This window comes from Talpa occidentalis, unplaced genomic scaffold (genome assembly GCF_014898055.3).
Source record: "Talpa occidentalis isolate TD23 unplaced genomic scaffold, MPIMG_talOcc4v2.1 talOcc4.18, whole genome shotgun sequence".
Lineage (NCBI taxonomy): Eukaryota > Metazoa > Chordata > Mammalia > Eulipotyphla > Talpidae > Talpa > Talpa occidentalis.
The window spans coordinates 7,435,961-7,463,280 of record NW_023601851.1 but is presented as its reverse complement, the minus strand read 5'-3'; the positions used below and the strand labels follow the sequence as shown (position 1 = coordinate 7,463,280).

Below are 27,320 nucleotides of genomic sequence, written 5' to 3'. Positions count from 1 at the left end.
TCTTTGCTGTCTTGTTTTGGGGTTCCATTTCTGTTCCTCTGTATGTGTGGTGCCCCCCTCACACCCCACGGAACACCCACGTGAACACCCTCCTGCCTCCACAATTCAAGGACAGGGAAACCCAAGGGTAATAAACAGGTGGCCCCACCACACTAGAGCACTCCTGGGCCTCAGAAACCACTGTGAGCACAGGCCCTGCACGGGGTTAAGCCATGTGCACCCCACACCCCTGACAAGGGCGAGTGTCCATCCACACACATGTGCCCCCACCACAACAGGGAGCAGCACCCCAGTCGAGACACGGGCCAAGGCCTAGGCGGACAGTCTCTAAGGAAGTCGCCCGGTGCCTGCAGAGTCACGGGCATGTGGATTCAGGCTCCAGACCCTGCTCCGAGTTTGATGGCACGTCCTGACACCCACACGGATGTGTTTGTTCACGTCCCCAGATGGGCTCATGCTGGGGGGCCAGTGGAGTCCAGGGCGTGATTGTGTCATTATTCAGCATTAGCGTCTAATAAGCTGGGCAGACTCTGTCCTGAATTTCCTGGAACCTCTGAGAGCTGCCGATGATGACGCTTCAGCTCCTCACACTCAACCCACACTTTCCATCATGTCAGTGTTTGCTGGACACTGGGGTCCACAAGGTGGGCAGTCTCGAGTCTGTGTCCGGAGAGATTAAATGTGGAGAATGTGCTCCTGGGCTGAGGAGCTTTTCTCAGCCGACGTGAGCAGGAAGGATTAACCGTTCTCTTCATGGGCTGAGGTGTTTCAGCCAGAAGAGTTTAAGTGAGGAAGTGGGATGCCCAAAAACCCGTGTGAGCAGCACCCAGCCCCTCCATCCCCCATGACCTTCTCCCTGAAGCCAAAAAAGACACCCTGTCTGGCGCTGACCCCGCCCGCCCCTACCACGAAGGTAGAGCAGGGGAAAGGCAAAGTTGTCTCCCGAGCGGTGCGGGGTCCAGAGCATCGGGGTTCCCAGAGGCAGGATCCCCCAGGGGCGGTCATGTGTCGACCATGAGGATGAGGGGGTTCATGTGGGAGCACTAGTGGGCCGAAGGGGACACAGTATCTGTCCCCCTAAAGGCGCCCATGGGAATCCCTGGAGTTGGGAGAAGTGCCAGGCACCATCACGTCTGCGACCATGGCCGGACACCATTGGGCAGCGCATGTCCCTCACCCCGGCCTCCCAGGGCCCTGAGTGGAAGCCACAGGACATCCCCCCCGCCCCGCACTGCCCTCAGGACTGTGTCCGCCTCACAGAGCCCTTTGGGCACAAGTATCTGCATTTCAGTCAAAGACGAACATGCATCTGGGACGTTCCGGGACTTGTCATGTGTGTCCTCCCATCCTGCGGGTGCCCCCAGGCATGCATATGAAGGGGTCACTTCCCATCAGGGGAGGAAAAGGAATTGAGTCACTTTGTATCCATCCTGTGACCGCCTCACAGTCAGTGCATCTACCCCGGGTGCGGCCAGCTCTGCGCTGACCACTGTCCGGTTGGCTCTCACGCCAGAGAGTGATTCCTGCCAGTCACTGTCTGGAGGAGGCTTCTCGCACGCAGGTTCCTCAGTGTCCCCTGAGCCCTGTCCTCCCTGCCATGGCTGGCCACGGATCCCCTCCGGCTCCCAGGGGACCCCAGCCCCTCCATGTCTACCCTGCCCCCACCTGGGCCTGCATTGTCCACATGAAGGCAATGTCCCGGCGATGTCAGCAACAAGTCAGACTCTCAGGCACTAGAGGGGCTGGCAGGAGCGACAGGAGAGGGATCTTGTTGTGGCACCAACAACTCACACAACCCATCTCCCTGCACACCCATCCCTGTGGGGCCTCCCCAGACCAGGGCTGTGGTGGAGGAACAGGGACAGGATCTCCAGGGTGGGTAGGGGCTGGGCACAGTCACATGTCCTCTGGGGCTGTGCTCTGGACAACCTCTGGGAGTTCTGCTGGGCCGAGATGCTGGGGCGTGGGCAGGAGGAGGGAGCCCTGTGGCTGGGGTTGTCAGCTGATTGTCACCTGAGTTTGTTGACAGATATGAGATTTTCAGTTTTTCAAATTTCATAGGGGACAGTTTAAATTTTTCAGTTTTCATCAATTTTCAGGACTTATTTAGAAAATGTAATAATGGCACATTCACATGCGTGGAAATATATGGTCTGAATAATGAAGTCTATGTCCACATATTCTCTGCTATTAGGAAGATCCCATCCACAGAAGGGAAGGCCAAGGCCTACTCCACCTGCCTTCCCCACCTGCTGGTTGTGGTACTGTATCTCTTCATTGGATGCTTTGCTTACATAAAGCCAACCTCAGGGACCTGGTCCATGTCTGACCTGGTCATTTCTATGTTCTACACGGTGGTGCCCCCCATCTTTAATCCCGTCATATACAGTCTGAAGAACCAAGCCATGAAATCAGCTGTGGGGAGACTGATAAATGGCCATTACTCCAAGATGTGAGATATCACACATCTACAATTATAACCCCTCATTAACTCAGCTTTGTCCCCCAACTCTTACATGTCATCATTTATAAGCATTGATTTCCTGCATTAGGATTATTCCCTTGTCACAAATTCATATTATCATAATCCTCACTATACTCCTGTTTCCTAAATTGCTTCAATCCTTCCCCCAAGCCTTCCCTGTGTGATGTTCATAAACTGTATCCAGCTTGTGGTTATAAACTTGTATTTGGTGTAGAATGAATGTTCTAGAACTCACATTCACCAACACTTACATAACATGATCAGTGGTAAAAGGGTCTGTCCTCAGGACCACATGGCCACGGGACCCCAGTCCTGGGGCTCAGTTTCCACAGCCTGTGTGTGTCTCCACCGAAGGCCTCGTCCTCGTTGATGGCAGGGGAGAGGTTGAGTGGACCCCGTCCCTCACGATTCCTCATGGGGCATCTTCCACTAGGAGAAGTTCCTGTTCCTGCTCAAAGGGCAAAGGGAAACCACACTTGACTCTGCCAGAGGTGGAAGGATGGACGCTTCCTTGGTTAGTAGGAATCTATGAGTGAAACCTTGAAAGGATGGAATGTTAACTACGATGACTGTTTGGATGCCAACCTTACTGCACCCCTCAATGTGGTGTTTTCAAAAGTAAAGTTACATGAATTATCTTTGAAGAGCTACTTTTCTACTTAAAAGTTTATAATGTGTAACTTTTAATTGTGGTGATTTTTAGGTTCCCTTACTTTTCCAGATTGTATCTTGATCCTCTACCAGGTCTTCTCCACCTTCTTGTAGATAACCCTTAAGCTCACTTTTCTTCCACTTGGGAACAGTGTTGTTTTTTTATGATGTAAAACATTATGCTAACTAAAGCTTGGTGATATATGCAATTTTTTTAAATAATTCAACACATCTGCACTGTAGTCACAGAGGTTCTCTTTCTTGTTTCCCTAACAGTGAGAAGGTGAGCTGGGGGCGATGTTGCTCCACTCTGGGAGCAGGTCACTGTGCTGACCGATGGGCACATTTTGTCCATGAAACTATTTATGATAATAAAATGAAGTTAATCACCAGACATGACTCATCCATTCAAATTTCAGAATGAAACATGCGCTAGAAAAACACTCACAGTAATATTCATTTCAGTGATAGCATGAGAGCACAGTCCCAGTGACCTTGGGGTATGATGTCATTCTGTGGTCAGATTCCTGTCGACATATTTTCTCCTTTTCCTTGAACAAATCCAGTGTCTGTTGAGAAGGGATCTTTACAATGAGTGTTTTATCCCAACATTGTGTTAATTTGTTATATGTTCTTATCAAAGGAGTAGACTCATTTAGACTTTTTACTGTTTTCACCGTGGGTCACTTTTCACTCCCCCACAAGCACCAGTGTCTACTCAGAATCTACTAAATGCCCTGCAGTGCCCGACCCCTCCTTCCACACTCCTACTCTCCTCCCCTGTTCTGTCTGGTAAAGAGAAAACTTTTTCACTTAGTCCAACTTTTCCTTTTGCTGTTTAATTGTTAGCTTTTATATTACAATCCACAGATGGGTGAGACCAGCTAATATCTTTCACTTTTTGACTTATCTCACTAGCATACACTCTTCAACATACACTTTGGTCCCTAAGGACACTAGTTCACCTCTTTAATAGCAGTGCGGTATTCTATGGAGTATGGAAACACATTACATATTTTCTCCTCTGTCCCTAGCACTTGGGTTGTGGCCACGGTCGGCAATGGTGGACGGTGCTGCATGGAACACAGGTGTGCGTGGTCTGCACTGTAGAGTCTGCACATCTGGGACAAATACCCGGATGTGGTTGCTCCATCCTGTGGTTGTCCTGTTGTTAGTGTCTGAAGACGTCTCCATGCCATTCCCAGGAGAGGGGAGAGGCCTTTTCTCTCCCTCCCTCACCTTTTTGCTTGGTCCAGTCTCTGGATTGGTCCCTTCTCACAGGTGACAACAGTTTGGATTTCTATTTTTCTTATTATTAGAATAATTTAGAATGGGTTAAAAAATTGCATTAGACAAACCCTTAAAATACCAGAAGGAACACACAGGGGCTGCCCACTGCACACTCACCCCACAGATGAGCTTGGGGACACACGCCAAGGACCAGGGAAGAAGAGCACGTAGGAAAAAGTGACCCCCCAACACTAGAGAGCTTCTGTGCCTCAAAAGACGCCATCCCCGAAATAGGCCCCTGCACTGGGAGAAAATTGTGCACATCACACAACTGACAAGGGCGAGTGTCCAAAATACACAAAACCTACAAACCCAGCAACAGAAAGAAACACCCCAATCCAACACGCCTCGGAACCCCAGAGATATTTTCCTGGGGGAGTTCAGGAGCCCACAGCCTCTCACACCTTTTATTCAGGTTGAAACTGTCTTGGCTCCTGAGCGAGTCCACCTGCCTCACACCTGCAACCACTTGAACATCCCTGACAGAGTCACAGTAAGTTTGTGAGACATAAAGTCTCCTGCATTCCTGATGCTTCTTTTGATTTTAATATTGGATAGAATCTGAGTCTGCTGTATTAGTTCTGTCCGGTGATTTCCTGTGGTGTCTGAATGTTGCAAATTGATCCTCTCCATCCATCCCACTCGCTGTCCCGCTGTCTCCCCCACGGAGGCCACCCAGGAGACAGAGCACCTGAGTCTCCTTTCTGAGTCTCACACGTGGGCGCCCGGGCTGGATGCTGCTCAGCCAGGTTGGGCGGGAAGGACGGACATTCCCTCATTGGCTGAGACACAACAACAGTCTCGGTGATCACGTGGGTTCCCAGTTAACCCCACTAGCTGCTCCCCTGCCCCTACCCCTGTACTTTCTCCCTGAGCCCCTAAAGGACACCCCGCCCGGGTGCTGACCCCGCCTGCCCTGCCGCCTGGGGCGCCTGCTGAGCAGGAGGGAAGGGGGTGTCCTCTCCCAGGGGCTCGATCCGGGAGGGTCCAGGGCCACCGTCATCAGTGTGGACGGTCACTGGTCAAAGGTGTCTTGAGAAACCGCTGACTGCGGTGCTCAGTATCGCGATTCCCCGGGGAGACACAGGCGAGCCTTGGGGGCCGCAGGCTGCCCACCCGCGCCCTGAGCTCGGGGCGACACCCCTGAAGGCCTCTGGGTGCCGACCCCTTTTGCCAGCTCACCAGTGCGCCCGCCACCTCAGACCCCTGACCCCGGGCCCCCCCCCAGCTCATGGCACCCACACGTGTCAGGGAAGTGAGGCCCCCCCCAGCACCCACAGCGCGGGCTGCACAGACCCGGGGGGCTCGTCACGGCCCCATCTCCTCAGAGCAGCGGCGGATCGTTCCCCTGTCACACGAACACATGAGACAAAATGGAGGACGTTTCCTTTATCGTGGATGAAGAGAGACCGCGGGGTGTGTTTACAGACACAGGAGACGACTTCAAAGGCAGAACACGCGGGACCCTGAACTGCGTCTCCCTCACCCCCGCGTCCCTCAGGGAGAAACCCGCTCACACGCCACAGACAACGCTGACGTTCTCCTCCTCCCGAGCGCCGGGCCTGGCTGCTCTCCCTGGATGGCTGCCGGCTCGGGCCTGGCCCGGGGCCTGAGATGGTGGCTGGGTCGAGCCCGGGGCGAGGTCTCTGGCACCTGAGGCCGAGGCCGCTCACCAGGGAGAGGAATGTGTCCTGGCCCTGCGTCAGGAGTCCATGTGCCTATCCCCAGCAGGGCCAGTTGATGCCCGGGCCTCAGAGTGCGCAGCGTGGGGGAAAAGGGAAGACAGACGCGCCAGGGCCGGGACAGGAGCTGGCAGGAAGGAGACGCCACAGTGACCATCCTCAGACCAAACCTCAGCTGGGACGGTAGAGGGAGTCGAGCAGGCAGAAGGACCGAAGTACACTGCTGAGGGGAGCAGCGGGCGGCAGGAGAGGTCTGTGCACCATGCGCGGCCCTCCTCTGGTGGCCGGGGAGCAGCCGGGGATAGAACCGGCGCTGTGGAGGCTGCGGGCAGCTTTGCAACCCAGCGCTCAACCACTGTGCCACCGGGGATGCCCTGATAAATTAATTTCTTAATATCAATTCTTGATACTGTTATAGTTCACTGGTGGGATATAATGAAAATATAATATATGTATTAAGAACCTGAATCAGCATTATACACATTTATGAGAATATTCATTGCCAACTTGGTATAACATTATTAAAATATTTAAATAATAAACATTGAATGTCTCAAGGTTGTATGAATTTAAAAATGCATGCACAATGAAAATTGTTGTGGACACCAAGGTAACATACATTGAGAACTCTAAAGACTCCACTGAAAAAACAAATTAAATTAAATAACCCACTTCAGTATACTTCAAAAGTTCAAAATCAACACATGAACATCAATTGCCTTCTTAAGTGCAAAAAAGGAATCAGAAGAGAAAAATTTGAGAAGGCAATCTTACATATAATCACAAAATTACTTAGGAGTAACCCTAAAAAGAAAGTGAAGATACCCAGAAAATTGTAAGACATTCTTAAAATAAATTGGAAACACAAAAAAAGGGAATGATATGCCCTCCTCATGGACAAGAAGAATCAGGATTACAAAATATCCATCAGACTCAAAGAAACTCACAGATTAATGCAATCCAAATGAATTTTTTTAATAATAAATTTTATTTTTATATTCCCCATACAATTGCAACCCCCTTATTTTGACCCCAATCCCTCCCCTCACGCCCTCCACCCCCCATAGAGTGTCTCTGGTTCATAGTTTTTTGTTGATTTTGATTTTCACTTTCTTATAGTTATTCATTTTCCTGGTCCCTTATTTAAGTTTTCTAGATTCCTGCTATGAGTGAGACCATCCGGTATTTTTCTTTTTCTTTCTGGCTTATTTTGCTGAGCATGATCCCTTCCAGCGCCATCCATGTTGCTGCAAATTGCATGTGTTTAGCTTTTTTGAATGCTGAGTAATATTCCATGGTGTATATGGACCACATCTTCTTGATCCAGTCATCTATTTTTGGGCATTTGGGTTGTTTCCAAAGCTGAGCTATTGTAAACAGTGCTGCTATAAACATAGGGGTGCAGGTGCTCTTTGGAATTGATGTTTCTGTGTTCTTTGGGTAAATACCTAGGAGTGGAATTGTTGCATCATATGGAAGCTCTATGCTTAGTAGGTCCAGAAATCTCCACACAGCTCTCCATAGTGGTTGGACCAGTGTTCACTCCCACCAACAGTGCAGGAGAGTTCCTTTTTCTCCACACCCTCGACAACATTTGTTGTTGCAAGTTTTTTTTTAATATGTGACATTCTCACTGGTGTGAGATGGTATCTCATGGTAGTTTTGATTTGCATTTCCCTGATTACAGTGATGTTGAACATTTTTTCATATGCCTGTTGGCCATTTGCATTTCCTCTTCAGAGAAGTTTCTTTTTAGCTCTTCTGACCATTTTTTGACTGGATTATGTTCTTTGTTGTTGTTGAGTCTCATCAGCTCTTTGCAGATTTTTGTGATCAGTCCTTTATCATTAGTGTTGTGTGCAAAAATGTTCTCCCAGTTGATGGGGTTTCTCTTTGTTTTTGTTAGTGTCTCTTTTGCTGTGCAGATGCTCTTTAATTTGTCTATGATTACATTGTTCACTTGGTTACATTAACTTGGTTACATATTTCCCTAGGTGATGTACATTATTCAGAAAATAGAAACAGGTGCTATACACAACATGATTAATGCAGTCAAGCTAGGTAACTTAAACAAAGCTAAGCAGGCATTGTAAAATTGAGGGTGACTTCCTATTTTTTATATAGAATCAAGGGGTCCTGGTGCCATGGAGACAGTATGTGTTGTGTTTTTCTCAGACCATTTCACCTCCTAGGGCACATAAGGGCCTTCCCTAGTGGGGACTGTTGCAGGGCTCAGTTCCATCAGTTCTATCATGTGGTTTGTTAGAAAACAATGTTACTCATGGTCACTGAATTGCAAATTGGAGGGCATGGAGAATTATTGGAAACCATTTCATTATCAATCATGTTGGAAGGTACATTTTCTCAAACTACTGAGGTGTGCATTCCTGAAAATGGCATTGATGCCAACACTCATTGTGTTATTCTAAAGCTTATAGAAAATGTCCATGGCTTCAATAACTGGCACAAACAAATGAAAGGAAGTAGCAGGAGCCAGCTATGGAGATTTCTGACATTTCAGAAATTTCCCCCATGCCCAGACCTTGTCGGACAGTATGGGTAGCATGGCCACGCCAATGAAGATGTATTCTCCATAATCACGTTCATAGCATAGGTCATTCTGGACTATGCCACAGATACCTTTCCTTTTCTGAGAGCTTCACAATTTACAAAATCCCTTCAGTAACTTGGTCAGGGACACAGATAAAAGCTCCCAACTACAAATGAAAGTTTTCTGTGTTGCCCCAGTGGGTCAGCACTTTGCGCTCAACACCTTCTCTCTTCTAAAATCTGTACTCAGAGTTGGCCTGCCCTACTTGTAGGCTGTGTCTTCTGCAGGGAGCTGACTCCCAGCAGCAGGCAGTGCCCAGCACATCTTGGTGACCAGCACCCACTTGGAGCCCAGTCGTTCTTCCCAGGGCCTGGGCCAGGCAGAACAGACTCAGCCCTGCTGCCGGCAGGTGGGTGTACATGTTGGGAGGCTGCTTCTGGGATCATGGTCCTACTTACCCCACACACTACCCCCTTTTTGGAGCTAAGTCTCATTAAAGGTTTGAAGTGAATTTTTTCTTGTCCATTTATATATTCACAGATTCATATCATAATCCTGGTTGAACACATGCAAAAGTGGGTGGTACCTGCCCTCACTGGACTAAAAGTAACAGGCCAGGGCCTCCCCGGTGGTGCAGTGGTTGAGCGCTGGGTTGCGAAGCTGTCTGTGATCTCTGCAGTGTCGGTTCAATCCCCGGCCCCCAGGCGAGGGTCCCACATGGCACACAGACCTCTCCAGCTGCCCTTTGCTCCCCTCAGCAGTGTACTTCATCAGTCTGCCAGCTCTGCTCTCCCCTCTGGCTCTGGTGTATTCTCTCACCCTCCCGTGCTTCTGACTGTACCCAGTGCTTGTATAAATAAATAAATAAATCTTAAAAAAAAAAAAAAAACAGACCAGAGCTTAGATTTCAATTCGAGCAATCTATGTATTCACCAGGTTTGTTTCATAGCTGCTATCACAAGCACCTGTAAATCTTTCACACTCATGCAAAGCTCAGGGCGAGTGCTGCAGTTCAGATAGCCCTTCCACAGGTCATCACTCAGCAATCCCATCACCTTCTCCTGAAAGCTTGCCATTGTGGGGCTCTGGTTCTCAGGCATGGTCCAGCTGCTGGATGGGGGATGGGCAGTGGGATGAGATGGAGGATCTCTCACCTAATACTTAACCCCATTGTTCACACACTGGAACCAGTATTGTGAAGACACCTCGGTGTAAAATTGGGAGATAGAATCTGGCTAGGAAGCCTGTTGTATTCAGTTACTAACCTTGGAAGGGGATACCTCTTCTTGGATCTTTGCTATCTCTACCAAGGTCCAGGCCTGCTCTACTGCCCCAGAGTTCAACAGAAACAATATACTGGGCTCTCCAAAGCCCTTGGATTGACCTGTGGTGAGTCTGATGACATATGATCACCACGCAGAGAGAGAACAGCGGAACCCCCTCACAACATGAGTATCTGGTCTAGACAAGGTTTCTCTTTTCCGTAGACTTGACCTTAGTCTTTGTGGTGGGAATATGAGGCTGGTGCATACCAGTTGTTGGAAGAACAGTTTGTCCTGGATGAACTCTACCCCGTGATGTTTTTATAGATTCCACCTCATCACCATGATAAAGAGATCTCAGGCACCAAGGACTACAATTCCCAGCATGCCATGAGTCTGACCTCCAGAAGGGAGATGAGTTGGGGATTGCTGGGAGTTAAACAGTCCCTCTGGGTATAAAATTAAACACCTGTGGGTTTGTGCTCTTTTGCTTTCCCTGCTTTCAGGTTGCACCCTGAGGTCTCAGCTCAGATGGTATTATGGATAGTGTGTATTGACCAATTAACCTCTCTCTGTGCATTCCTCTTCTCACTTTCCCTGCAAATAAACCTTTATCTTATTTTTCTCTCTGTGCCTGCCTTTTGGTCTTGTCCCAATATCTTTTTTTTTAATATATTCATTTATTTATGCATACAAGAACTGGGGTACAGTCTAAAGGTGCAGGGGGAGGGGAGGGTGAGAGGATTCACCAGAGACAGAGCGGGGAACAGAACAGGCAGATAGACTGAAACACACTGCTGAGGGGAGCAGCAGGAGAGGCAGGAGAGATCTGCTGCGCCATGTGGGTAGATCCCTGGCTGGGGATTGAATTCGTGCTGCAGAGGCTGCAGACAGCTTCATAAGTTGCATCTTAACCCCTTGGGCCACCAGGGAATTTCTTGTCCCATGGTCTTAATCGCAGGATTCATCCAAGTCACCCTGTTTTCCGCTGGGGCTGCCCTATAACACTTTGACCTCAGCCTAAATCATGCTTTTTTCCCTACAGGTGAGAGTCAGGGGAAGAAGCAACAAGTCGATATGGTGAGAAACAAGTCCCATGAAATCAAACAGCAGGAAGTCAGTGATGGGACAGAAACCCTGCCCTCAAGCTGAGGAGTGAGGACACAGAGCAGGATGTGCTGTGTTCTTTTATCTCTATCTTATTGATCCCTGTAAAATCACAATAAAGAAGCGTCTTAATTCCAGTTAGAGGTCTGATGTGCCTCATTTTTGGAGCCTCAGAAATGATGTGGGATCCCGGTAAAGTCATGATGGGTGGAACAGCAGCTTGGGCTCTGCCAGGAGCCCATTGAGGTGGGAGGAGAATTCATACACATTGTTGTATGAATTGTTGTCTCCAAAATTGTTGTTCCTGTTGCCATCACACCTACCCAGATCCCCTCTATTGTCCCTCCACTCTCAACAAAATGGTCTGCTTTGGAGCATTATATATGGAAATTCCCTGGCTCCTAGTGTTGCAAGTTTGTATCACAATATATGGAAAAAGAAATTAGCTTGTCGGTCCATCTCTGAAAGACTTGCTTTACTTTTTTTTTTTTTTTTTTAAATAGAGGCATGTTTTATTTATTTATTTTATTTGTTTGCTTTGTTTATACATGCACTGGGTATACTCAGAAGCGCGGGAGGGTGAGAGAATTCACCAGAGCCAGAGCGGGGAGCAGAGCAGGCAGAAGGACCGAAGTACACTGCTGAGGGGAGCAGCGGGCGGCAGGAGAGGTCTGCACGCCATGTGGGACCCTCCTCCAGTGGCCGGGAGCAGCCGGGGATTGAACCGGCGCCGCAGAGGCCGCGAGCAGCTTCGCAACCCAACGCTCAACCGCTGCGCCACCGGGGAGGCCCCTTGCTTTACTTTTTGATACGAAATAATGGAGTGATCCTGCTCTGATGGTCTCTGAACAAGTGCTTTACTTTGAAACAGCATTAAAGTCTCCACTTTCTGAGAATCTTTTAATTAGCATGGTAATCAAATGCAGTCAGTGAAACATAAAAACAATTACTTGTGACTTTAAACTGTTTGCCATTACATAATAAAACTTTAGAAACAATGACAAATCCTGTTTTTCTTGTTAACTCTCAAGCACACTAACTTTTGTGAGGCTTGGAAGTAAGAAAATAAATCATCAATTCATCTTTGTCTGAGACCTTAGCTTACACACATCTGCTGATGGCAAAAGGTCAAGACCTCTATTACGAGGTTTCCACTAAAGCAAAGAAATATTTCATGCTACTTCCCAGGAAGGAATGTAGATTTTTTTATTTCTGAGGTAAAGATATATAAAAAGACTTTCTTTTTCTTTCTGCTAGAATTTGGCTTTTAAAACGTTCATAAAAATAATTGCAACATTCAACTGAGAGCTGGTGGGACTTCATCTCAAGCTCTCCCTAGGTGCCATTCTGGAGTTGGGCCTGAGACCCAGCAGACTATCCAGGAGAGCATGCAAGTCAGAGCTCCTACCATGAGCTCCTACCAGGACAGTGACGTCTGGGTAGGTGAACACACCTGGAGTTGCTCCTGAACAGAGCGGTAAGGGGCAAGCAAGTATTTAAGGAACTTTCATGCAGACTGAGAATGTGAAATGAGCAGATATGTCTATGTCATCGCTCAGCTGAACAAAGGCAGTGGCACTGGCTGAAATCTCGATGCATGCCCCTCTCCAGCAACAGAGAGGAATCACTTCCAGTTTTCCAATGAGAAGGCACATTTAGAGTATTGAGTCACTCACCAAGTATGATGCTAACTGCATCTCCCATGCTCTCTCTACCCCATCAATCACCCTCTGGAATGTGATCTGAGATCTATTCTTCTAGAAGATTACCTTCTACAGGGAAGAGACATCTCCATAGATATCATCCAAAGGAAGACAAATATAACTCAAATGTCTCTCATTGTGTAAGCCATCAAACGGTGGTAGTTAGCATTTCCTAAATTTAAGTATAATTTATCTACATTATTTCTCCCTCCTTGGATTAATTTGCTCATGTGCCCCCAAGTCATTCACTCCTCTCCTTTTACTAAAGATGGATGCCTGACTTCTAGCTAATTCTAGCTCATTTCACTACATTTTTTTTTGTCTGATTGATTGCAGTACCTAAAACACATCCAAACTACTCTATGCAAATCTTAATTACATTCATTGTTGGATGTTGTTTTGCAAATCGAAGTGCTAGAGGTATGTAATCCAGATTTTCTGCTATATCTTCCACCAGAAAGATTGACTGCCTTATACCAACACATCCAACTTGATTGTGCTGATATAGTTCAGAATTTGCATTTGCATTAATTCTAATTTACAAACTTAAACATTTTATATATTATACCATGGCAAATCAGAGTCTGCTTTCCTTCCCTCACTAACAGAACTCACCCTGGAAAATAAAAAAAAACAACTAATATAGAAATTTCAAGAATATGAGATACTCATTTTACCTCAATTGAAAAAAGGTTTCATTTTACATTGAAATAAAATAAATAGGATGCCAAAAATAGGGAAACCATTTATCTATCATATAAAATTCTCTGGATTAAAAAACAAAATCTAACATCCTTCATAAGCAAGAGTAAATATTCTAATAACAATGTTATCAAATGTAATCCAACAAAGAAGTCATATTTCAAAATATATACATTTAACTCAAAATGAATCACAGACTTAATATAAAACCTAGATTGCAATTCGTCTAGATAACAAGGAGAAAAATTTTGTGGCCTTGCATGTCAAATATTTTTTATTAATGATATCAAAAGCTCAATCTATCAAGGAAATGACAATTAAAATTTCAATGTCATATCACTATAGACCCATGAGGATGGCTAAATTAAAAGGTCTAGCTGTACCAAGTGCTGGTGAAGAAAGATGAAGAGGAACTGGAGCTCTCATTAAAACACACACACACACACACACACACAACCACACAAGGGAGAAAGAAAAGAATGATGCAAGGAAGGAAAGAAACAAGGAAGGGAGAGGATGCAGTTGTCTTGAAAAACAATATGACAGTTTCTGCATAAGTTAATTATATATTATATAATCCAAATTTCATTGTTGGTGAGTATCTTAAAGACAATATTTTCTCTCTATTTTGTTGTTAGTTTTTTTGTAAGGAGGATGGTAAACACAGTTCCTGTCACTTTGTTCTGGCTAGAAATGGAAGCCTACAAGCAGTTTTAAGAGACAGAGCTCATTGTATGCAAGCATGGAATATCTGTCAGTAAAATTATGGCCATTGGCCACCAAAGTCATGCTTGGGTTTCCTTTGTTGTGTGTTCTGTATATGTTTCTGTTGTCTTCAACGTACAAGATCACCCCCACTTGCCTAGAAGAGGTCCAGTCATAGCCCTAAATTTCATATTGATGACCATACTTGAGTTAAGTAAAAAGTTCTTGGGTCCATGCTCTATGCCTGCTATTTGTAACACTCTAGTAATAAAGAGGGATTCATCACAGTCTTCAGTATGGAAAAGAATGCCAGATTCACCTGGAAAAGAAAGAAATAGAAGTTTTTCAGGAAATTGAGGACCAGGGCTGCTAACATGTTGAAGAAAGGGACTATGGAGCCCTGGCACATCTGTGCACTCTGTGCTTAGGACTAACATAAGTCAAGTTCATAACACATATCTCAGTCCAATTATGCTGCTTGGGTTTGCCACACTATGACAGATCGCCATCTCATTTCTCTCAACAGCAACTCCATAAGTAGGCACTATTGCCCACATTTTACATAGAAGGAATTGCTGTAAATGTGAAGACTCCTTTAATATTGTTTTTCTAAGCCCTGGTAGAAATTTTAGGTAAAAATGAGATTTTTTTAAAAAAGATTTATTTATTTATGCATACAAGAGCAGGGGTACAGGCCAGAGAAGTAGGGGGTGAGAAGATTCACCAGTGACAGAGCAGGGAACAGAACTGGCAGACTGGTTGAAATACACTGCTGAGGGAGGGGTGCAGCGGCTGAGACACAAGAGGTCTGCTGCACCATATGGTTTGCTCCCTGGCCAGCCAGGGATTGAACTGGTGCTGCAGAGGCTGCAGATTACATCATAGTGTGGTGCTTAACCCCTTGCACCACCAGGGAGTTAAAAAAATGAGATCTTCTATGTTCCACAAAAATCTGTGTTTTTCTAGATCCAAAGAACAGATGCAGGTCCTAGAGCACAGCAGGTATTTATTCAATGGAAGTTTCAATAATACTATTAGGATCCAGCTGGATAGAAAAGAATAGAATTATGCCCATTAGTTTCACTATTATGGTTTTCCTAAATTGAACCATCCAAATTCCTTTTACTCTCTTAATTCTAAAATTCAGAATATTTATAAGAATCTCACATATCTCCATATGTCTACCTGTATGAGTGGCGGCATACTAAATATAAATGTCTTCTCCCCACATAATCCATAATCTCCTCCCAAGCACTTTTTTTTTAATAGAGGCATGTTTTATTTATTTATTTGTTTGTTTGTTTGTTTTGTTTATACATGCACTGGGTACAGTCAGAAGCGCGGGATGGTGAGAGAATTCACCAGAGCCAGAGCAGGGAGCAGAGCAGGCAGAAGGACCAAAGTACACTGCTTAGGGGAGCAGCGGGCAGCAGGAGAGTTCTGCGAGCCATGTGGGACCCTCCTCTGGTGGCCGGGGAGCAGCTGGGGATCGAACCGGCACCACAGAGGCCGCAGGCGGCATCACAACCCAGCGCTCAACCACTGCGCCACCGGGGAGGCCCCCAAGCACTTCTTGAGACAAGAATTATGTGTGTTTTCATCCTGAACAAGGGCACATTTGATGTGTTATCATCATTTCTCTGACTGTATTCTTAATATACCTGGTTTTATTTTCTCATTTTCCAAACCACAATGGTTATGTGTTCATTATGTGATAGGAGAGAGTGACCCCTCTAGAGGGAAGTTTGTTTTCATTTAATGAGAACAGAGGCAGATGAAATTGCTCAGAAATTCAGCTCTGATTATTATGGTCATGTATTCACATGTGCTACAGGTCAGTTGAGTGGGCACCACTTGCTGATTCACTCCTCATCACAAACATATAAAGCTGGCACTATTCTTGCTGTGGTGAAGTAAGGAGACTGAAAGGTCTAGAGGTAGCTAAATGTACCCAGTTTCATGGTTAACAAGTGCTGAAGCCAGGTCTGTCTGGCCTTTTTGAGAGTCCTTTTTTTTTTTTTTTTTTTTGTTTTTGTATTTGTTTTTGTTTTTGTTTTTAATCTATATGAATACTGAGCCCCTGATATGGATCTCTTACTTACCTGAAAAAATACTGCAGTGAGTTGGTGGATCCAAGGTCTCAATTACAGAATTGAAAGAAGACACCTAATACTTAATGTGAAGACTAAAATTCTTGTCTTGGACTTGTGTGTGGTGCCTATAAAACTCTAACATTTGCTTTCAGCATGCCACATTTCTACTTTTGGTAACTCAGCTTCCCGTGTCTCCTGGCCCAATCCCTGAACCAGAAGGCTTGGGCTTCTTCACCTCCTAGGAGTTTGAGTTTCAACTGGAGTTTTCCCACTACCTGGAGTCTGCCTTCTTCCCTTTCTTGTCTCACCCCATTATTCTTTCATTCTTCATATCAGCAGGGGACTCTGACCCAAAACCAGACCCCCTCTTTACCTAGAACCACTTTCATGTACTTTGAAGCACTTGTCTCATTTTGTGATCAGACACTTATTTGTCTTGTGTTATTTGTGAGTATCCTACTGAAGTCTCTCTCACCCACTACAAGCTTCATAAGAAAATGAACAACACAGGGATGCGCTTATTGTGATTATCCAGTGTCTTAAATAGGAGTTGTCCTACATGCTTCAGAGCTGAACAGATCTGAGTCTAATGTATCACTTTGTCACATCCCACCAGTAAGATCATAGCAAATTATGTAATATTTTAAAGTCTGTTGACTCCTCTATGAAGTGGGGACAATGACACTTAAAAACAAGAGTTCCTATCAGAATTGACATTTTAGACAATTGAAACAGAGAGAGTAGAGCCACCTGCCAGTGCAGAAATCCAGGAGATAATGTATTACATGTTCTTGTTATTACCTAACTCTTGAAGATCTCATTCTACAAAATCAACAAAACATTCCTACCCTTAAAAACAAATGGATACAATAGGTCTTATGTCTCAGCTAATTTCCAGCCAAGGAGTCAGGACATTTGTTTATCTGCCTCATGGGCCTGTGACTCTCCCTTTATCATGGTGTTCTTGCTTGGTTGGGTAAGAGGACAGCATCCCCAACCTTCCCTATGGGCCTTGGAGAAAGAAGTCAAAATTATTTCATTTCTCATTTCATTATTTTTAAAGTACTATTGTTATTACTTAGTTTCTATTATTGGTGAAAATAAAATAAAATATTTAAATATAAGATATTGCTGGTTCAGAGACAAAAATAAAACCTTTCCCTGCAAACTTAGTGATAACTCCTAGAAATAATCTAACAGATAATCTCAAAAGGACTCTAAGAGGGTGGGGAAGAACAAGGCACTTACCATTTGAAGAGACGTGCTGTGGTGGCTTCCCTGGGTTTTCTTTTTATTCCTCATATATCCAAGAACATGCTCCAGAAAGGTCCACAATCTAGAACCAACCACCCAACAAACAAATTAAAAACACATGCTTTGTCTGGCCAGAGGCATAGGATAAGAGAAGAGTAGCAGCAGGACTTAGAAGAAATATAGATGTGTGTGCACCAAACAACAAAGTTTCAAAATGTATGAAGCAAAAACTGCCGGAGCTAAAAGGAATACTAAATAGATTAATGCACATGTATAGTTGAGGATTTTAATTATCTTTCTTCAGCAATTACCAGAACTATTAGAACAAAATCAGACATGACAATAATATTTCACAATAGGATCTAATAGATGTTTAGAGAAAATTCCAAGTAAAAAAGGAGAATCTACAATCCAATTAAGTGCCCACAATCATGACATTTTCCCCAAAGAAAGTTTATTTTCACATAGAAATATGTATAACATTTAAACAAAATGTTCATAGAAGTTTTATCAATAACGTAACAAATTCCAAGTCATAAAACAAACCTTAACAAACTTGAAAGTACTGAAACTATGTACAATATATTTTCCAATCAGGACAGTCATATCTTCTAAAGAAACTACTAGAAATCTATCAAAGAAAGATAGCATGATATCTTCTAACATGGAATTGAAGCAATATACTTCTAAGTAATCCTGGGGTCAAAGAGAAAGTCTCAAATGAAATTAAAAAAAACAAAACTTGACATCTTTGTTCCTAAAAGCCCAAACTAGAAATTACCCAACTGATCTTCAAAGATAAATGATTAAAGAACTGTGATACATCCATACCATAGAATTCAGTCCATTCATAAAAACAAGAAGCTATTGCCACAAATTACTTGAATTTCAAGGGAATTGTGCTAAGTTGAAAAATATAATCTCTGCATTTTACAAACTATATTATTTAATGGATATAATATTCTTGAAGTAACAAAATTATAGAGATGGAAAACACATCAGTAGTTTTCTACTGCATGGCCAAACGTGGAGCTGAGGCATCCTGTCTTATCTCTGTCTGTGCCCCATGGTGGTTCACAACACTTGTCCTGCTGTGTTCCAATGCCTGACTCAGCACAGCAGGGAAGAAAAGGAAAAGAAGAAAACATTTCTTTAAGTGGGAAGTTATATTATTGGGATGACTTTTATCTTTTCTCCGAAAGAAGAGTCTATCTTTACCTGACTGGCCTAAATTATTTTTACTTTCCTTCAGTTTCCATAGCAATGTATTTCATACCTCCCCTCATATTGCCGAAAGCAATTCTCCTAAAGTTGTATTTGCTAAGTAATCTGCAAATATGTTCTATCATTGGTTTTCTGGTCATAGCTTTTAGAGAAACTACTACCATTTTGCAAACAACAACAGAGGCTGATCAACAGCTCAGTGTGCTGGTTAGCCATGAATAAATACACGAAATTCAGCCTATATCCTCTTTATTGTTCACCCAAGCATGTGCTAATTAAGTTAAAAATCACTGCAGCTATTGCCTCTGGGAAGACTTGTGTTATTTATGGGTCTGTGAGATGCACACAGAACGGTAACTATTCTCAGGGTCTTACAATCTATTGCCAGGAGGTAAGGTCTGTAGGAAGGAAGAAGACAAGACTTCAAGATGTGTAGAGGAGAAGCACATGAGTCCAACTTGGTCAGCTGATGCTTGATGTGTGTGTGTGTGTGTGTGTGCAAGTGTGTGTGTGTGTGTGGTGTGTGTGTACTGTGTGTAACATGTAGTATGAAGGTGTTGGGGTTTTGTGTGGTGTGTGTGCATGTACATGGTGTGTATATATGTGTGGTCTGTGTGGTGTGGTGCATGTGTGGTGTGTATATATATGTGTAACACCTGAGAAAAAAAAACAATACAAGTCATAAGGCAGGAGGCTGGGGACAGTGACTCTTGTTGGGTCACTATATGATTGTGAGCCTCCTGCCTGCATCCCTCCCACCTCCCATAGGTGACAGCTCCTCTTCTGACCATGACTCCAGCAGAAGTAGCAAATGAGTTTGGCTCTTCCTGGGTGCCATACACACCCCAGCCCCACTTTCTGTGTGCATTCTCCCTTTTATTTTTTAAGATTTATTTATTTATGCATTCAAGAACTGGGGTACAGACCAGAGGTGGGGGGGTGAAAGGATTCACCAGAGAGTGGAGAGCATAACAGGCAGATCTATTGAAAAACACTGCTGAGGAGCAGCAAGCGAGACAGGAGCGGTCTGCTGCACCATGTGGGTTTCTCCCTGGTGAGTTGGGGATCGAATTTGTGCTGTAGTGGCTGGCGATAGCTTGATAGCACTGTCTTTAACCCCTGCACCACCAGGGAGGCCTGCATTCTCCCTTTTAACCTTGAGCAAAGTGTTTCACCTCTCAGTTATTTCACCTGACCAACAGAGGTAAGATACTAATAGTCCCACACCAGATGAGAGGCAATGAGTAAAAGAATGTGCAGATCAAAATGAGCACATGGAAAATGTTAACGACTGTGGTGGTGAGGTGAGTATGGTTAATAATCTGACTTTTCCATTAGAAATTAAGAGGGAACATTTGCATAACGTACCCAGGAAACAGGGAATGGTACTGGGAAGCCTGGGCTCTACACCTCCCCAAAATCAAAAGTGTTTCTATGTCTTAAATCTGTCTGCTATCTCAAGGGCCAACACTTGATGAGACTGTGCTGACCTCTCCCAGGTATGACCAGTAATAACAACTGTTAACTGCAGTTCATGTTTATCCAGTAGGCTTCAACTCATGAGCACTTCTACCTGCAGTGTGATCAGTGCATCCAGTGGGAGCTGATGGGATGGCCAGGGTCATTGAGTAAATGCCATGGCTCCTACTGTCACCTCCAGGCCCCAGTGAGTAAAGCTGGGCACATCTGCATACACTAAATGGCAAGATGTGTCCAGATAAGTACCGGCAGTGACTGGAGGGCCTTACTCCACCCTAGATGGGCCCCAGGGGGTAGGGTCTCTGTTCCAGGTCAGCGCAGTGTCTACCCCCTGCAGGAGCAAGGGTGAAATTGAACCTCTCTCTGTTCACTTTCCTGGGCTGTAGATTTGAAAAAGATACCTCGTTTTATTCCAGTTGTCTTTTGAAAAGCCATGAAAAACATTGTTGAGAAAATAAATAGCCAAAAAATAAATGAGTAAAACAAAACAAAATGAACTGTAAAATAAAATAGACTGATCCTAATTTTAAATAAAGTGTGGTAACCTGCTAAGTCAGGGACCTGATTTATTCTCTGTCATGAAGTGATGTCCTTGCCAAGCTGTCAGTTTGCCTGGCAACAGTGGGCATGGCGTGTAGAGCCCAGGGTCTCTAGGAAAGGGAAGAGCAACAGGCCCCCTACACTTCTTCCCTGAGATTCTGAGTGACTGCTGTTCTGGGGAGGCCCCGAAGGCCTAGGATTGTTACCTCATGCAAGTTCCATGCACTGAGGGGATCAAGGTCCCTGAAATAAAAATAAATAAATAAATAAATAATTCTGGTGAGGTTAGAAAGATAGGAAACATGGTAGCTGTAGAACTGGCCCAAGGACAGAGGGTGAGCAGTACATCTGGGTCTGAGTCTGGACATGGGGTCTGAGTCGGGGCCTGGGCCTGCTGGGACAAGGCAGGCTGCTATAGGGCCCGGGAAGGCCAGGGCACTGGTCTGGCTGGAAGTCATACCAAAGACCTCCTCAGACGGCCTAAGCCAGAGGCCCCAGGCAGCCTGTGCCTGGTATAGTAGGATGCCAGGAAGAGGGCATCCTGGTGGTTGGAGGATTCCAGCAAGAGAGCCTCCAGATTAGTTGGGGAGCATCATGACAGCAGTAGCAGCATCAGTGGCCTCTGAGGGCCCCAGAGGGTCTCTGAGTGCTGTCTGTGTCTTGGCAGGACATTGAATGGTGAGTAATTTTTCCAGGTCTTCAGAGCACCTGCTGTTGGGCATTGATATTCTCTGACCCAGGCGGACAGGATGGTGTTCTGGCCCTGGAGTCTTTGGAAACACCTAAGAGCAGGGGAAGTCCTGGACTTAACCAGTGGGAGGGTTTGGGGGCCAGAGGGGTGAAAAGGACAGTTAGGGGAGGCTCATGTGCTTCACTTTGAGATGCTAAAGGGGAGCATCAGTTATATTCCAGAACTGAAAGATGCACAGCCCAGCTGTATATGCATTTCATTACCTATATACTCATCATGACCAGACGCTTGTTACTGTATACACTGGCATCAACGTTGCCAGCATATTTATTTGGGTTTTAAAGATCAGTTAGGGCATGGTTGAGTTCCAAAGGATCATACTGTACATTAGGATTAAAAATACATGTCAGTGAATTGGATTTATTTAATAAGTGTAGCATGCACACGTTGTGTGCAACATTCATTCGTTTGTTTGCAGAACAGTTGTCCATCTCCCCATCACAGCTAGGGCACACTTAGAATCACTTTTCTTTTCTTAAAAATACTGAAGCAAGATCCAATACGAAGCTGTAACTAGCAATAAAAAATAATTGCTAGCCCTGTGCACAGGTGTTTGAGGGAGACTCGATTCCGTGGGATTTAATGACCACCCCGTATTAAAAGGAAAATGGATTTATTGTGAGCAACACAGGCGATGCACAAGCAAAATTATAAACAGTGCCCCAAACGCGACCAAACTGATAATCATGCATACATACTGTACAGTTTCTTTAGAAATCAGCATCACGGAGGCAAAGTGTCAGCACTCCGGAGAACAGCATGGCAGACATATCCACGTCCAGCAGCTGCAAGCAGCAGCAGCTAGGCGACCACTGTGTTTTTATTTCCCAAGGTCGGATATGGCCAGTATCCAAGCCCAGGGACTCATGGTGGGCTGGTCACGTTTCTGTGCACGACGCCCCGGAGTTACATAACCAGCCATATTTCTTGGTGGTCCCGGACATCATGAATAGTTACATAACCAGCCCTATTTTTTAGCTCCTGGTCCGGGCGCTAGCCAGGCTCCCAGATCAGGGGGTCAAAAGGTGGTCACACATCTTCCAATGTCCCCGGCAAAATGACATTAACACTTTATTTTCCTACAGAAGCCAGACAAGGCCAGCCCTGCATCCGCTATGTTCTCTCAGCAGCATGCTCAACAGTGGGGTTTGGTTGGCAGTTGCTTAATCTTCCTGGACAAAACAAACCATCAGACAATTGTATATACAATACCCGATGGCACTGTCGCAAAGAGTGCCAAAGATCTAACACTTCAGGGACGCGTATCATCTGCTCAACACTTCAGCATGTGCCCACCAGGGCGGGTGGGTCCTCGAGGACAGCCTAGTCTCACTTGGTCCCTACAGGTCCTTAGGTCTAAAATTGGCCTGGCACTGCCTTGCAAACTACACCTGTTTAGAGAAAGATGGTATTAGTTGGAGAGGGTCCTGTAAGTAATCACTGTGGGCAGTAGAAGCATGTAGACTTGGAACCTCGAAGATGCAATCTGCAGAGGCCTGCTTTGTCCCCAGCAGATGCTGGGGTGCTTATTCGTCCAAAGATCCAGCTGCCTTCTTGCTAGAAGTCAAGGTTATTATCGGGGGAACTTATGTTCATCCAGGACACTCACATCACCGTTGGGCCTAAGCAGAGCGTCCCATGAACTCTCCTAACTCCAAGTCTTTCCCCCTTTGGGAGCACTGTCCTTTCTGACCTCTGTCCACACATCAGTAATCACTGCAGTCTCCTGCAAGCTCCCAGGCACCACAGTGCTACCTCTTCTCAATCCTGCCTTGTCATTCGAGATTTATTTGTCTACAAGTTTATGCTATAAAAGGCCAAAATGTGAGTCATAGGTCCATGATGACCAAAACTGGTATGCTTTACCTTCCACAAACTCTGGTGTTTTCATTGCTCTCTTTACAAATATGTTTTACTTGCCAAGAGCACTGGATGTCAGTGAGGCAAAATGGCCAGAATTCCCCAGATTGCAATCGCTTCTGACCCTGGCTGTTGCTGTCCCTACAGATACCTGATGAATGGGTAGTGGGAACTTCTGGATAAACTGGTCCAGATATTCACTGGGAAGCTTCGTCAACACTCAGACCTCCTCAGACATTGTCATCTGATCTCCACTTCAAACTGCATCCTTACTGCTGCTCCTGCCCCCATCCCTAACCTAGCATTACCTGTAGAATTTTAACACTGGCCTGTGCCCAGTGTCTCCAAAAGGTCTGTCTGCTGTTGGATTACGCCAACATCACTCAAATGGCTGTCATACTGGGCCTGTTCTCTGGCACCATTGCCTGCTGACCAGTACTGACCAGCAACACTGACCTGTATCTCTGAGAGAGGTCTGATGTTAGGATTCTCTAGCACTACCTTCCTCTATCCTCTCTGGTACTGTCCATTGTGGCATCTGTCACTGGCCAGCCTGGCCTCCAGAGAGGTGCTGCTTGCTGCTGTGGCACCATCTCAGCAGCAACCCCTGCGGTTACCTCCAGTGGTCAAAGCGAGTTGGATTCTGGTGCACCAATTACAGGTGTGCAACTGGCTTCAGGCCCTCATCAAAGGGATGCCATCTTGTACAAGCAGCCTTTGGTTTGGACTGCTGGACACTGTGAACACTGTGGGCTAGGACAGCTGGCCACTTGTGGCCTTAGAAACTCTTTTTTTTGGGTCTCCCCTGGTGTCACAGTGGTTGAGTGCTGGGCTGTGAGGCTGCCCGCAGACTCTGCAGTGCTGCTTCGATCCCCGGGCACCTGCAAGGGTCCTATATGGTGTGACAGACCTCTCCTGTCTCTCCCGCTGCTCCCCTCAGCAGTGTGTTTCGTCACTCTGCCTGTTCTCTTCCCCACTCTATCTCTGGTGAATTCTCTCACCCTCCTGTGCTTCTGACTGTACCCAGTGCTTGTATAAATAAATGAATATATAAATCTTTAAAAAAAAAGAAACTCTTTTTTCCCAGTCTCCACTTTGTTAATAAACCCCTTTGTTGCTGCACCATGAGCCTGAGTGGGGTCTTGCAATCACGAGTGCAGGGGTGAGGACCCACCGTGACCTGTTCTCAGCCTTTGCACTGTTTTAAGGCTCCACCCTGGAGACACTTTTGTACACACATAAGCAGGCCCATAAGTGTGTTCCCTGATTTCTCCTTATGGCTCCATCCTGCAATTGACCTGTGGATTTTATCTTTCCTATTATGAAATCACAGAGAAAGAAAATAGAGAAAGCACAATTCCCTTCTTTTTCAGCCCCAACACCGCAAATTGTGTCTGATTATTGCCTCTTCCCAGGCTCCAGGCTGATCTGGCTCTCAACAAACTCCAGGAAGATCATCTCATAAAAGTGGGCCTTTTTGACCAATATCTGCGGTGAGTTTGTGCTGTGTTTTGGGGCACCGTGAAGAGGCAATCTTTTCAGACCTGTGAGTTAAAAGGATTGTTGGCTTGTCTCAGGAATCAGATGCTTTTATAAATATAAATTCCCACCCCATACTCTTTATATCAAGTCCCACACCTCAGGACATCCTGGCTGAGGCTTAACTATATCCTCTATGAAGAATCATTTCATGTGTAGTAAGATTACGAAGTGCATTGCCCTCCAAATAAAGCAGCAAGTCACCTAGCAGTGTGAGTAATGCAGGATAAAATAGATTTCAAGAAACCCCTATTAAATATTCAAATAAACATTATAAATGCTGCAGAGCCACTTTATAGTTTTCTTGGATGGCTATTATAAAATCATTAAAGATCTTCAATGCAAATCAGGCTGCATTATGAGATTTCTGGAATATGTCAATGCTGTAAAATTATGTGGCACATGCACGTGTGCCTGTGTGTGTCCAAATGCTGCAAGGCTCACACTAACGATTGTGTCCCTGGCTTATCAGTAGCAATCCTCCATTACAACACCACACAGCCAGCAAAAGGGCCCAGAATTCCCAAGGCAAGTTTATAGGACATTCTTCCCCATATCAGTCTACAAGCTGGTGGGAACAAAGTCATAGCATGTTTGGAGTAATCCAAACCACAGACATAGAAGTGCGTGTGTGATGTCCACCCGCCTTGCTCCTAGAGGTGCCTTGGGCCCCAGCACAGCTTCCCCTAAGCCAGGCCATCCTAGCCTTGCCTGGAATTTTTTTTCTCAAACTTGTGGGAAGACTTTGCCCACAGAACCTCTCTTCAATCTGACCTGCCTGTGGGTCCTCTTCCTTCCTCACTCCTGAGATCTACTCTCACTTTTGTCTACTCAGACTCCCAGAAAGAGTTCTCACTCACTGCCCCTTCAAGAGCAGAGATGTGGTAACTGCAACCTCTTAGAGGGCTTCGGAAGAAGAGCTGAGAGTACCTGACCACCTCCTGGGAGATCAAGGGATAGGACAGCACGGCTCACAGGTGAGTCCACTGCAGTGAACATGTTGGGTTACTCAGAGTGAACATGTTAGGTTACTGGCAAGCCTCAGTCACTGTGGGAGGCAGCCAGCAATGGCTGGCCTTCCAGAGGCTGATGTAGCAGAACACTATGTGGGTACACAGGAAGATATGTGAATGCCAGATCTTGGCGCCATAGGGACGCCAAATGAAGAGCACCAGGGCTGAACTCAAAGCACAGACTGGGGAACCAGACTCATTGTGTGGTTGAAACAGAACTTTTGGCTTCTATTTGTTCTTGGAGGAATCCGGAATGTGGTGGCGGCACCCACTATATTGGGATGGTATTTATGTGGCAAGATTGCAAGCAAGACCCTAAAAGGGACCACCTGAGTGAGCTGAGAAAAATCTATGCTTACAGTGACTAGAGGAAGAAAGAATGGAAGTAAGTCAGGGAGAGGCAGGTGTGGTGTGGGCACAGCAACTGTCCTACACACACTCCCTGCCATGGAGTTCAGAGTGGCTAGATGTAAGACCTACTTAAACAGCTCATGAAGACAGGAGGGCCAAAGATGGGAAACACTGAAACCCTGAAACCCTGCTGACCGAGAGAGAAACTGCCCCTTTAGCACCCTGGCAGCTCCAGGCAGGAGACAGCAGCTTCTCAGGGCTCCTCGGCTGAGGATCCTACGTCAGGCTCTTCTTGGGAACTTCAGAACAAGGCTTTCTTCTCAGGATGAGTCTCTTTGGGACTCAGTGGGTCATGATGAATGAGTAAAGGAAAGAACTAGGAACAGTGCCAGTCCAGCGGGGAGACACCCCTGTGTGGTGTCTAGGCAATGGTTAAACCCATGGCAAGCCCTGTATTCGAGAGGATTTTGTTGAACAGGGCATAGCTTCGGAATGTCCTGTCATACAAACATGGGGTTGGGTGTCCTATGACATTTACTTAAACTTTCTCAGTCTCAATGTCTTTATCTTAAAAACATGGATAATGACATCTACCTCTCAAAGGAATTATGAGAATGAGTTGTCCTTTGACATAGAGCTTTCTGCCTTTTCTTTGGCACTCAGAGTGTATCCAGTGAATGTTTATGGACCAAGAGTGCATCATGACCACAGGTTGAGAACTGTTTTCATTCAGGATTCTGATGTGACGTACTAGGGTTGATCTTGCTTATTCTCCATGGGTATTTCCTGTAATGACACTCACGGGCCTGCCTTGGTTTCTGAATATCAGGTCATGAAGTAGCAGTGAGTTGAAGTCATTTTGAAGACCCCTCAGTAGTGCCTGGATCAAGCAAAATGAACTAATTACTCCAGAGTAAGAAGGTGCTGAAGAGTCTGTCTGAGCCGGGGAGTTGAGTGGGAGAGGACTCAGAACCCAGAGAACAGCCCCGACTGCCTGCGAGGCTCTTCATGCTCCTCCATGCACAGGCGGATGACAGCTAGGCCTCAGCATGTCAATCAATCAGGGTTACTTCTGTTT

At 45.6% G+C, this 27,320-nt stretch overlaps 1 long non-coding RNA gene across 1 annotated transcript; it reads right to left on the bottom strand.

Annotated features, from left to right (window-relative positions):
- Window positions 1-13,655: 13,655 nt before the first annotated feature.
- On the bottom strand, window positions 13,656-20,234 carry LOC119250775 (uncharacterized). The gene is made up of 3 exons (XR_005126432.2): window positions 20,200-20,234; window positions 17,480-17,567; window positions 13,656-14,457 (listed from the first exon to the last, which is right to left on the bottom strand). It is a non-coding gene; the product is annotated as an uncharacterized LOC119250775 (long non-coding RNA).
- Between the last annotated feature and the right edge of the window lie 7,086 nt (window positions 20,235-27,320).